General features: G+C 36.5%; 1 pseudogene; it reads right to left on the reverse strand.

Annotated features, from left to right (window-relative positions):
• Nucleotides 1-9,346: 9,346 nt before the first annotated feature.
• Nucleotides 9,347-13,134, reverse strand: part of LOC109095521 — a 10,722-nt pseudogene continuing 6,934 nt past the window's right edge.

The raw sequence follows: 13,134 nt of genomic DNA on the forward strand, positions 1-13,134 counted from the left end.
AATGATGAGGGACACTAAGGCAAATTGAAAATGATCGGCTTAGACAATAGAAATAAATACTTTTACCAGCCCAACAAAAACCAAATAATGCATTTATATAGACTGGAACTTAGGTAATGATAAAAAAATATATATATATTGAAAATGATCGGCTTACCAGATAGTAGAATCAATGGAAACATAGCTGTTAAGAAACAATATGTACTTATATAGTGTAATGTAATAATAATAATACCTCTGTTCTGAGCATAATGAAAATGCTTATTATGTTTATAAACATGAGTGCAAAAATACTTTTATATAATTCCTCATTTTAAAGGTAGCTTTGTATTAACAGCATCTAGTAGATGAATATGTTTTAAAGTGTAATAACAACAATATTTAACATTCTTTAATATTTTATATAATTAAAAAAATATGCTATGATGATTTATAGGATGGATTTAAAAAGGAATTCAGTAGTTTACCTTTGGATGTTCTTGGCTGGCAATTTCCAGATTATCATGACCAACTTAGTATTTATAATGGTTTGCAAAGTAAAGGGGTGGATCATTTCTTTTAAAGCACTCCTGACATCATGAGAGTTGGATCCACAAAGCTTCCCTATCAAATAAAATGTACTCATTGTAAGTCTACATTAACAATTGTTAAATAGGCTTAGTGAATGTTCCTTCCCAACTGGTTCAAACTACTTTTTTTCTTCTTTTTTTCACACAATTGCCTACATCAAGCTATGTAACTTCAGCACAGTGTTGACTTTATTGAATGGCCCAAATGCATATAAGCCAGTGTGAATGGCTTTTCCATTATTGGATCGTTCCCAAGGTAGTTAGACAATGCTGAATATACATACACTGGGTTTTTCCCTGATTTCCATGTAAACACTATCTGATAATAACATCCAGTGAGACAGCTCACAGTTGATGAGACGTTTTTTTATTGAATGAATAATATCTATTTATATATATATATATTTCATATTTCAACTATAATTTCTAGTCTAAAAAGGGTCTAAATAGGTTTGTTAGACTCTGTTCCATGTTTTGTTTGTTTTGTCTCCCTTGTTACCCAGTTTCTGTCTCTCACGGCATTGAGTTTAATCCCAGGTGTTTCCTATGTGTTTCCGGTGATCCCAGGTGTGTCTAGTCTCTCTCCCATCACCCTGTCCCTGTGGCAAGCCAGTTCTCCCTGTGTTCATTCCTAGTGTCCGGTATTGTTCAAGTTCACATGTGCTTACGTGAGGGGTTTCCCTTGATTCCCTGTGTAGTCATTAAACTTCCTAAGTGGATTGATGTACTCCTCGTCTCCCTCCGTTCCTTGCTCTGCACTCCACTCCAGTGTTGCACCCACGTGGACAAATGTTCAGGTTATTATGGTTTTAATAAAAGTTTCCTTTCTCCATCTCAGTAGTGACTAACTGTTTCAGCCGCCAAAATCCATGTTTCTAAAACACCTTTATTAAGCTTACCGTTAAAAGGTAAACCTGTTCATAGAGTTTCAATCTAGATCAGATGTTTTTAATCCCTGGTCTTCCACGTAATTCCCCCTGTTCTGCACATTTTGTAATATGTTTCTTTTAACAGCTTCAGAGTTTTGTTCCATTTGACTGTAAGTGTCCTGCGAAGTGGACATCACAGGATATTCCTCCATGATTCCAGTTAGAAAGGAGCGTGAATGTTCCATCCAATGGGCATTAAAGAGGTAGAGAGAGATATGTGACTATGCAAATCTCCCATAATTATGGTTAAATAACCCCTTCACCCGTCTGTAGTGAGCTTTGTGTGTGAAGTTAAGCTGCAGGCAGTGTAGTGAAAATCCCCTGTTCTTAAGTGAAGTAAACTTTAACCCGCATTTCACTGTGCTCAGAGGTAGAGGGCAGTGAACACTATGTAGGGACCATGTAAATCGGAAATAGTTTATTCATGGAGCTTTTCTTTTAATAAGCTGGTCCATTTGAGATCAGGTGTGATGTTAAACAAGAGAGGCATGCAAAATATGCAAGTGGGTCAGCTTAGGGGAATGAGGGGGGTCCCCATCTGATATTGGTGAAATATATTTGGCCAAATGCTCCAGTGTGTGTTTGTGTTCCTGAGAGGCAAGTCAAATTTTCTACTCAATCTCCTCAAAAATACTGGAGTTTTTTGGCAAGTGCTGAGGTTTTTGAAGCTTCGCGAGGATCCTCTCTATTAACAATGTGTAGAAATATGATGTTAATAAGATATTCATTGTGCAGTGCAGACAGCTTCATTGGATTAATAGAGATGTTGTGCGATCGTGACCGAACAACAGCTTTTAGTGATTATAGAGGAAGGCTCTTTGTAGGCTGTATAATCCCGTCCAGACTGTCTCAGAACAGATATATTCATAAACAAAACACAAAACAAAAAAGTAAAACGGCAGAACCTCACAGGCTGACTGGCGCATGACAAACATAACAACATAAATAGGTCTAGGCATGGTCCTTCTCACTTACACTCTAGTCACTTCTCCTTCCGGACTCCTCTGTGGGACTTCGAGACCCGGTGAGTGGGGTGCAGGCATCAGCTCATTATCATTTACTCCATCCAGCCTCCTGCTCTGTTCCCTGGCTCTGGCCCCTCCCCCCCTACACTTCACATAACCTCATTGCCCCTCACAAGCCAAGGTGGTAATCCTGCAAGACCACGCTCTCATGGCCCTCCCCTCGGAGAGAGCCTTTAATCATGGTGGCGGCGTATACCTGGGGGATAAGGACAGACGAGGCAGAGAAAAGGAGACGGAAGGATGTGGGAAATACAGAGACAAGAGGGGGAGAAAGGAGGGAGGAAAAAATATTGCTCGGTTCCCCCAGACACACTGCAGCTCTCTGGTCCTCAATCAGCTGGAGTGTCTCTCACTCCCTGCTGAGGGAGCAGCCAACTGGAGTCCCTCGTTCTCTGCTTCCTCCCCAAACATGGCAGACAGCAGCATGCTCCAGCTCTCCTGGGTAAAGCGGCACCCAACTCCTCCGCTCCCTCTCGACAGGCAGCCACCACCCCTCCTTGAGCCAGTAGGCACAGCGAGTGGGCCCTCCATCCCACCTGTTGAAGAAGTCGGCTCCAGCACCACCACCACCTCGGTCAATGGCCACCCGGCTGTCTCCGCAGGTTCATGCTGGAGATCCTTCACACAAAGAACCAAAGGCTTGATGATCTCTCTTAGATGTAGCACCGGTCTTGCTGTCAGGCAGAGAGGCTCACAGAGACCAGAGGCTTGCCCTTGAAAGAATCAGGCAGGTACACCCAGTAATGCTTCCAGGCAGTGCAGGGCAGGAATAAACACAAAAATCACAGTGAACAAGACACAGACACACATGAAAAGACAAGACAAGGTCCTAAGAGGCCAAATGAAACCTGATGCAAAGAACTATGACCAGAAAAAAAAAAGAGAAAAGAAAAAAAAAAAGAAGAAAGAAAACTAGAAATAAATAACTGAATTTACAAACAAAACAACAGTAATACAATATTAATCATTAAAATACAAGACAAAAAATAACTAAACTAGGATTTCCATTAAATGCCAGAGAGGAAATTATTGAATCAAGAAACAAAGCCTAGGAAGCACAAGGGCTTTAGGTAGAACAAGGCTAGAGAAGGGAAAAGCCAAACACTACAACTAGAAACAAGATCAAATCCACAACCTCGAACAAGAACAATATTTAACTGTACTGTAGGCACAGGCAGGCAGACAGGAAAACAACACAAAAAACAGTAAAAACATGAGGGAAAAGAAGCACAAGTAATAAAGGGAGCAGAACACTTGAGGATCAGGGTGAACACAATCGGCTTCATCCATCTAGGTACAGAAAAAGCTGGCACTAGTAAAGGAGATTGTGTGCCAAATTGTTCCCCTCATTAAGGATTCAAGGAAAATGAGGGGACACGTGAGGGATGTTTCTTTACATTATAAAGTGAATTACTTAGCAATGTGTATATAACCTGCTCCAAGTATACTTGACTCCAACTTAGTTCTATTTTTGCATTACTTCCGTGTCAGGAGCATTTTTTGATGGACCATCACACAGTGGATTTATGAAATGAGACTACGAACATCAGACGGAAGCTTCCAACAGAGCCAGCGGATGTACATTTTGAAACGTCATCATTGTACACAGTAACTTTCTTTGCCAAGTCCAGAATATGGGGAAACTGTACCAAGTGAGGTAGTTTGACCCTGGAGCAAAAGAGGATGCGACCATCACCAGAGAGGTTCATCATCAATAAAATACCACAGTATTGACCAAACCTTCAGTTACCGAAGGAGATGGAGCACTTGACAAAATCCCCAACTGTTGGGTTGAAATCTTCAAAGAATATCCTGGATTTCTTGACATGCCACAGCCTTGGTAATAGACATGCTCAATGAAGAGAGAACTTTACACATACTTGTATTTACATAATTGTAACATTAGTATGGCTGCTTTGTTTGTGTTTCTGTTTTTTTTTTTTTTTTGCATTGGAAGATGGACATCTAATTGGAAAAAAAAGCTTGTTCATCCGGAAAAGGAAGGGACCATAATCTCCAAAGCTCAAGGAAGTAGCATCCTTGAGAAGAAAAAAAATGACATCAGACACATACTGAGAAAGATGACAATCCAGCATGATGAGTATGATTTTCTACTCACTGTTCTGTTGCATGTGCACACATTTCTAAACTATGGTTTAAATAAGAAAAAGGCGTGTGAATTTTAACAATGAATTCAAGGACAAAGTGCATCATTTCTAAATAAATTTGTTTTAGGAATTCTTCCTTTTTTGCATGTGACCTGCATCTTCCACTTCATCAAGATGAGCTGTGTTAAACTATGTTGAAGATCCTCATTCATTTTCTCTCCACCCACGGCTTTATCCTGGGAGAAGTGTTGCTGGCAGTAAATGCTGTGTGAACTCTGCAGTCTCATACCTGTGTTGGAGCAAGTGCCAGTATGCATTTAACTGTGTTATCTTGGGATTAAACAAAATTATGCAGTCTTGCCATGCAGCAACATTTTTTGATGCTTTTCATTGTTTACCCATTCATTTCTGTAGGCTGGTACCAACGTGACATGGAGCCCAGTGATATGTAATTGTGGCAAAGAATGATTCTTTTGCTCTCCACTCTGATGTTGGAAGCCTGACCTGTAGCTGTGAACAGACTTTTCCAATTCTTCTGGCTGTGCAATCTTCAGTGTCCATGCCAACTGTCCTATGTTTTTTTCATTTTTTTTGAGTATTTTTTTTGTATGACTGTGCCAAATGAAGCTTTCCCAGTTGTGATTGCATCTTTGTAGAAGGGGTGACAAATTGCTATGACAAGCTTCTAGGACAGACTCTCATTTTGGAGACTCACTTACCAGTTCAATTCATGTGACTAATAATATCACTTTTTGGGAAACAAATATACCAGACAGGATGCATTTCTGACTGTATAACTTCACCAAATAATGGTTTCTCCCCCTTTCATCTGCTTTTATTCATTATTCCCAAAAAGTGAAAGAGAATGTGCAATTTTCTATGTTCCCTGAGGTTTTTAAGAGTTAAATATTTTGATGAATACATTTTTTCCTTTCCCAGTGTCATTAACTAAAGATGCTTGGACATGGCAAGCCGCCTGGTGACTTAATAGATTATATACCTTTAGATATTGTATCATTTTGTGATTCAGCAAAATGTAATTCCTAAATACAAAATTTAGTTTTAACATGTTAGTGGTTGAGCTGTTGAACCTGTTGAGACTTCTATCATACCCGTAAGCCCTTTTGTGCGATTGCTATTTTAGAGGCTGAAAATGGAGCTAAGCGCGGGGCTAACTCAAAACCTAGTCTAAAAGTCAGGCGCAATGTTTTTCTTTGCTGTTATTTAAAGTGATGCTGTGTTAGAGTAGACTGGCGGGTCCAGAGCTGTGATACAACCTGGGGACTTCTGGTACACACAAACATACCAAATATTAAAATTAAGGATTTTAATGCATAAGAAATTTTTCTTTGTAGGCTAATTAAATATAAGAGCGGGCGTGCCAACCGTTTTCTGTCGTTAAATAAAGGGTAGTTTGGTCTATGCACAAGTGCACCTGCGCACGTCGCTTTACACTTTCGTTTAGATCTCGTTAAAAAGGGCCCAAAGTGTGTATTGACCTTAGGTGAATGCATAAACAGTAACTGTGCAATGGTTATTTCTTAACTAAATCACAGTTTTCAGGTTCATTACAAGTTTTTTTTTCTTTTTTTCTTCTTTTTTATGTTGGAAGCGGTTTCAAACATATTTGACATTTTATTTGACATTTTATTTTGACTGTGCTTAACAGGGGATGTGAGTTTTTTATAATATTTGATGAATGTTTTATAAAGAGTGAGTTTTTTATAATGTGCATGGTGAATGCATTAAAATTTTAATTTCACAAGATTTATAGTCATAATATACTGTAGTAAAACATTTGAGTGCATTCATTCCATGTTGAAAACGAAAACAAACAGTATGTGAGCAGTGTCTAATGGTTTCCTGTGAAACATAATAAAAAAACAAAAAAAATATAATAATTATACAACATTAATAATAATTATATTAAAATATTAAACAATTGCTTAGTTACACACAGTTGTGTTAGATACATACAAAAAGAGAGCACATCAATGTGTTTACTTAAGCTGCACATTTATGTGTTAAAGATTTTATAACACATTTAGGTGTTGTACATGTTGTGTTGTTTTCAACACATTTGTTCTAAGAGTGCATGAGACAGCCAGGATACAGGTTTTGGTAAGTTGTACTCTTTATTTTAACATACCTTTGGATGTTTATTCATGTTTATTTCATGCTGTAACTGGTATTAAAACGGAGGAGATGATTAGTTCACATGCACTTCTCTTGAACAGAGACGCTACAGTGATCTGCTCACTCTCCACATTAAACAATGCCAAAAGCGACACTTTTTTGATTAGAATAGCCTACTGTAATAAAATGGACGGAATTTTAAATCTAGAGAACATTGTTTTATATCAAAAGTAGCCTAACAGTAATAAAATCAATAAAGCTTATTAACAAAGCTTATAACAAATCAAACCACCATTTCAACAACTTTTCCAAATTCATCACTTACCCTTATCTTGGTCCATTTCTTTCCTACTTTTCCTCTTCTCTGCATAGTGCCACCTCTTCTTTTACAAACATTAACGCACATGACTGACACAAGCAAACATATCATTACTGGGCATTACTGTGTGAACCTCTGGCAGGGGGACCCCTGGTGGGCACGGTGGCCTTATGCAACTGATTATATCACTTATTAGGGTAGGGCCGACACTGCCTAGTATGAATATGTGTAGTATGAATGTAATCTGGACATACTACATTCGCCATGTTTTTATTGTCACGGGACCTTCCAGCATCAGTTGCACTGTGTCAGTGCCATTCACGAATCCTCTCCTCTCTGGCGTCATGGGAGAATTATGCCGGAAGTAGTAGGTCTGGGTACTTTTTGCTACTCTTTTATAAGTAATGTGAATTCAGACATACTTAATTTGTCACATACTGTTTTTTGCCTACTATATAGTAGGGAAGTGTTTATTTTCGGATGCAGCAGGGACTAAACAAGGGGGTGTGGTAACAGGAAACAAGGAGGTGGGACAAGAGGAGCACATGGCCAACACAAAACAAAGCCATGTGCTCAAGCTTTCTGAACAAACAAAGAAACATTAAACATTAAACCCACTTCTCTGCACATTTTGTATGTGTCCCTTATTTAACACACATGATTCAGATCACCAGCTCATTAGGTGAGAGCTCCATGAACTTAGCTGAGTGTATCAGATAAGGGGAAAATATGCAAAACATTGGGTCCTCAGGGACCTGGATTAAAACCACTGAGCTAAAGTGTTCCTTGGTCGAAGCCCCAGTATAGATACAGAACTAAAGAAAGAAACCAACATTCTTGTGAGTATTTATTATTATGTATGATAAACCTGGGAAATAGTATCATATAAAGTTCCCATTTACCATACCAGTCCATAAAAAGAGAGATATACAAAATTTCTAAACAACTAAAAAGAGAAAACTCAAAGACTGAAGCATGTGTTATTCCTGCCACCCCACATGTACGAGAAGTAACCCTTCCATAGACCCATTTGGCCGTGAAGATATTTATCTTGTGATTTCTAAGCCATAGCAATGTTTTTCTTCATCGGATTTGTTCCACTGTGTATGTTGTTAGGCTGTAACATTCCAACTGTACATGTAGATAAATACAATTCTATTCCTGGAAATGCCAAAAAATATAATTTGTCATTATGTTTTTGAATTACCATATATAAGATTATAAACCGATCAACAAATCCACCCATCCATTCTCAAACTGTTTGTCCTGTGGGATCCACAGATATACTGGAGCCCTATCCCAATGTCTCTGGGCCCAAATTAACAAATCATTGAAGAAAAATACAAATAAAAAACAAATAAACCAACTTTAAAGTTAGGAAAACCCTTTTAACTGTAAGAGTATGATTACTGCAGCTAAGATCTGATGGCTTCAAAATGTTTTGCATCAGTTTGATTATTCAAAAGTCTCACGGAACATTACATTCTGATTATATATGAGTACAATCAATTAACTGTATGTTAATCATTGTTTAAAAAGAAATTTTTAACAAAAGTGAAAAGTCTGCAAGTGAGGAGACATCTTGGAACATACTTGTTAAAAATATATAAGATGATTTATAATCTGGAAAAGAAAATCATGTAATTGTGATCATTTTTTTTAGGTATTTAATATCATGTAAAGAGTTCAGAATTTTGTAAAAAAAAAAAAAAAAAAAACATTGCAAAAAACATGCAAAATGCAGATGTTCTGTAATAGTTTGATAAAACATGGAAACCTGTACTGTTTTCTTTGGCGTGCTGGAGATGTTGTCCTTATCTCTCATGGACTGGTTTTACGATAGTTTCTCAAATGCATGGTAGAAGTTACCTGGGAAGTCCTTGTCTGATAAATTCTTCCTGGAGCTGAAACATAATTTGATCTCAGTGAACTAATATTTCTAGACTAATTATATATATCGCTGACAAGATCTGATAACAATATTGCTTCCTGTTGTTCTCAAAGTGGTTTATTTATTTTCTCTGTGTGTTGTTGTTGTACAACAATAAAGGCAAAAGTAAAACTTTATGTTTTATATGACATTTCTTACCTGTATAATAACCAGCTCTTCAATTTGAGACTCTGACAGATTCTCCAGACTATGGCAACTTCCACTCTAAGCCCCCATCACTGATCAGTATAAAAACAAACAAACAACAAGCAGTTTGAGCTCCAGTCCAGGTCCTATAGTCTTATATCCAAACATAATTCACGAGGCTGTTTACTCTACCTAAAATAAAACATAATATAATGGATGTGTATCAGTCAATTTATTAATTTCTGATCTACCTTCATACATTGATTTTTTTTTTACTTGCCAACATCTTGCCGTCATAGCAAACAAATGTGTAATAATTCTCACATGGTGATGAATCCAACCAGTTTCCAGTATAATCCATGTAAACACACAGTTCATTCCCAGCATTGTTTGGTTCATGATACCAGTTCCTGAAATCTCTCTGTCCTTCCTGAGTAGAAATCATTGTCTTCCAGTGACCATCTCAGCTGTTTATATCATCAATACCAGGCCAATCCAGGCTGGAACCATTGTAACTCCCATTAACTGTGTGTTAATCCAGTCACAATTCATTTCCTCCATGATATGTTCTCAATGGTGGCCCAGATCCAGTGTAATTCTGTCTGCGAGTATCTCTGAGCTTCAGTCCAGGTCTTAGACTCATTCACAAAAGTGATACTGGCGAGATGATGCTAATGCTGTCAAGGTGGGAAAAAGGGTGAAGATAAGAGTTTAAAAGTTAAAAAGATAAAAAACTTAACAAGTTGCATTAGTCACAACTTATAAAATTCCTTATAATGACAGCCTTGAGATAATGTACTTGTAAATGTTTACTGATTAACTTATTGAGATAATGTGATGTCATTTACATTTACATAATGATAACAAAACATTAGATTAGCATAAAGCTAAAATGCTTAATTTCATTTGAACATTCGGGTCATAATTGATCCATGCACTTTCAAAGGTTTTGTTGCACTTTCTAAAAAATGTACAAATAATTTTTATCAGATGTTATTGCACTGTTTAATAGCATGTTTATAAATGTGAATTTGACTGCTTAGAAATACCATTAAATTAGTTGTTTAAACCACTTTACAGACTGTATTTGTGAGTTAATGAATCATGTGTCAACATGAAGTGTGAGAAGTGCTCAAAATTACTAAATTTTTACAAAGATGTGTGATTGTGAAATATAAAAAGGTGCATTAGAGAGGTATAATGGCATTCTAAGTACTTGAGCATACAGCTGTGCAGTGTTGAGATCCCAACTGTCCTGGGAGACTTATACCATTATCTGGTTGTGCAACAAAACCTTGAGTCCACGGAAGCCAATATGTGAAGGAAGAGTTGCTCTGATCTTACCACAGTCTGTTTCTGTACAGACCGATCCATACATAATCATGATAAAGTGTAACATTCAGTATCTGTTGACGCTCTGTCTCATTCCTCACACTGGCCAGGTCTGTGTATTTCTCTCTGCAGTAGCTCTGAGCTCCAGTCCAGGTCCTATAGTCATATATCCAAACATAATTCTGAGAGCTGTTTACTCTACCTAAAATAAAACATAATATAATGGATGTGTATCAGTCAATTTATTAATTTCTGATCTAACTTCATACATTGATATTTTTTTTTTACTTGTAACATCTTACCGTCATAGCAAACAAATGTGTAATAATTGTAACATGATGAATCCAACCAGTTTCCATTATAATCCATGTAAACACACAGTTCATTCCCAGCATTGTTTGGTTCATGATACCAGTTCCTGAAATCTCTCTGTCCTTCCTGATAGAAATCATTGTCTTCCAGTGACCATCTCCAGCTGTTTATATCATCATACAGGCCAATCCAGGCTGAACCATTGTTACTCCCATTAACTGTGTTAATCAGTCTGTTCATTTCCTCCATGTTCTCAATGGTGGCCAGATCAGTGTAATTCTGTCTGCAGTATCTCTGAGCTTCAGTCCAGGTCTTAGACTCATTCACAAAGTGATACTGACGAGATGATGCTAATGCTGTCAAGGTGGGAAAAAAGGGTGAAGATAAAAGTTAAAAGTTAAAAAGATAAAACTTAACAAGTTGCATTAATTGCAACATAAAAATTCCTTGTAATGACATGAGATAATGTGCTTGTAAATGTTTACTGATTAACTTATTGAACATTAATGATGTCATTACATTACATAATGATAACAAAACATTAGTTAACATAAACTAAAATGCTTAATTTCATTAAACATTCAATTCATAATTGATCATGCACTTTCTACAAATGTACAAATAATTTTATCAGATGTTGTGCACTGTTTAATAGCATGTTTATAAATGTGAATTTGACTGCTTAGAAATACCATTAAATTAATTGTTTAACCCACTTTACAGACTGTATTTATGCGTTAATGAATCATGTGTCAACATGAAGTGTGAGAAGTGTTTAAAATTACTAAAATTTTTACAAAATGTGTGATTGTAAATATAAAGGTGCATTAGAGAGGTATAATGGCATTCTAAGTACTTGAGCATTCAAATGCTGTCAATCAGTGTAAAATTGTTACATTTTAAATTCTGTTAAAATTGTTTGTACATTTTTATAAAGTTCAGGATCATATATGAATTGAGTGTGTAACAACATTTGTAACTATTTTAATTTGTTAACTAATGTTCTGTTAATCATTATTTAACATTCAATAAGTTCATTAGTAAACATTTAGAAGCACATTATCTCATATTTGTAGGTATTTGAATATATATTAACTAATGATCGTCAAAGCATTATGTTTGTTGATGATTAAAGGAAAGTTACTATAAAGTGTTGCCTTTTTTTTTTAACATTCAAATCTTCTAAAAAATGTCAACATCATTTATTTCTTAACAGAGGTGCAGAAAATATCACAGACAGCTGAGAGTGTATGTTTCTGGCAAGACTCTGTTGGAGTCTAAATGATCTACTCACCACTGTAGCAAATGAAAGGTAATGCAGTGTTGCAGTTTTCATCTGTCCAGCTCCCAGAGTCACTAAATGACACTGCAGTGCAGTATTCACTGTTTCCATTATCTGGCTGTCCTGTTCTCCAGTTACTGAATGAAGGAATTGTATAGTCCGATGGATCCTGGTTCTGTACAGTCCGATCAAGAGGTTATAATATGAAATAATGGTGAAGTTTGAAGTTTTCAGTCTCATTTCTGATACTGACTAGGTCTGTGTGATGTTCTCTGCGAGTATCTCTATTGCTTCAGTCCAGTTACTGTACTGGTAGACAAACCATAACTTGTACTAGCGTCCACTCTTCCTGTGGGGAATATATATGTAGATGTGATATACAGTATTGGGGGTAGCATTACAGTATTTCAGTTAAATAATCAGATTACTTTTTCCAAATAACTATGTAAAGCATTACTTTTTAATTTACAAAGAAAATATCTGAGTTACTTTTTCAAAAAGTAACGCCAGTTTCTTGTTTTCCATTTATTGACTGACAAGTCTCTGTCCCCATATGAGAAATCAGAGTACAAGTTGTGTGCGCTGTGTGAACATGATGTAGTTCTAGACTAAATGTGAATGTGTATTAATTCATCCTACTCACAAAAAGAATTTAAAGTTAGTATTCATCAAAGGTAATTAAAACAGTGAAATGCAAACTTAAAATATGACACAAACCTACAATGAATTAAATGTTAAATAACACAAATGTATCTAATCCCATTTTGTGCTGCTGCTGTCTTTGATGATCCAGTTCAACCATACTAATAAGCAAAAATGACCTTTAGATAAACTAACAATTGTGCTTCATTGTTTTTTATTGCTGAAGAGTGTTGAACCTTCTTCTCCTGTGTTCTACTGTACAGACGTGAATTTACACTTCTCCTTCAGCCTGAGGTTTATTCATTACGCTTCTTGGTGTGAAGGGCTTTACATTTGCTATAAATAGAACTTCTTATATTAAAAACAATCAAGCCCTGCTCATATTTAAAAAGAAGTAACATAA

This window comes from Cyprinus carpio, unplaced genomic scaffold (genome assembly GCF_018340385.1).
Source record: "Cyprinus carpio isolate SPL01 unplaced genomic scaffold, ASM1834038v1 S000006762, whole genome shotgun sequence".
NCBI lineage: Eukaryota > Metazoa > Chordata > Actinopteri > Cypriniformes > Cyprinidae > Cyprinus > Cyprinus carpio.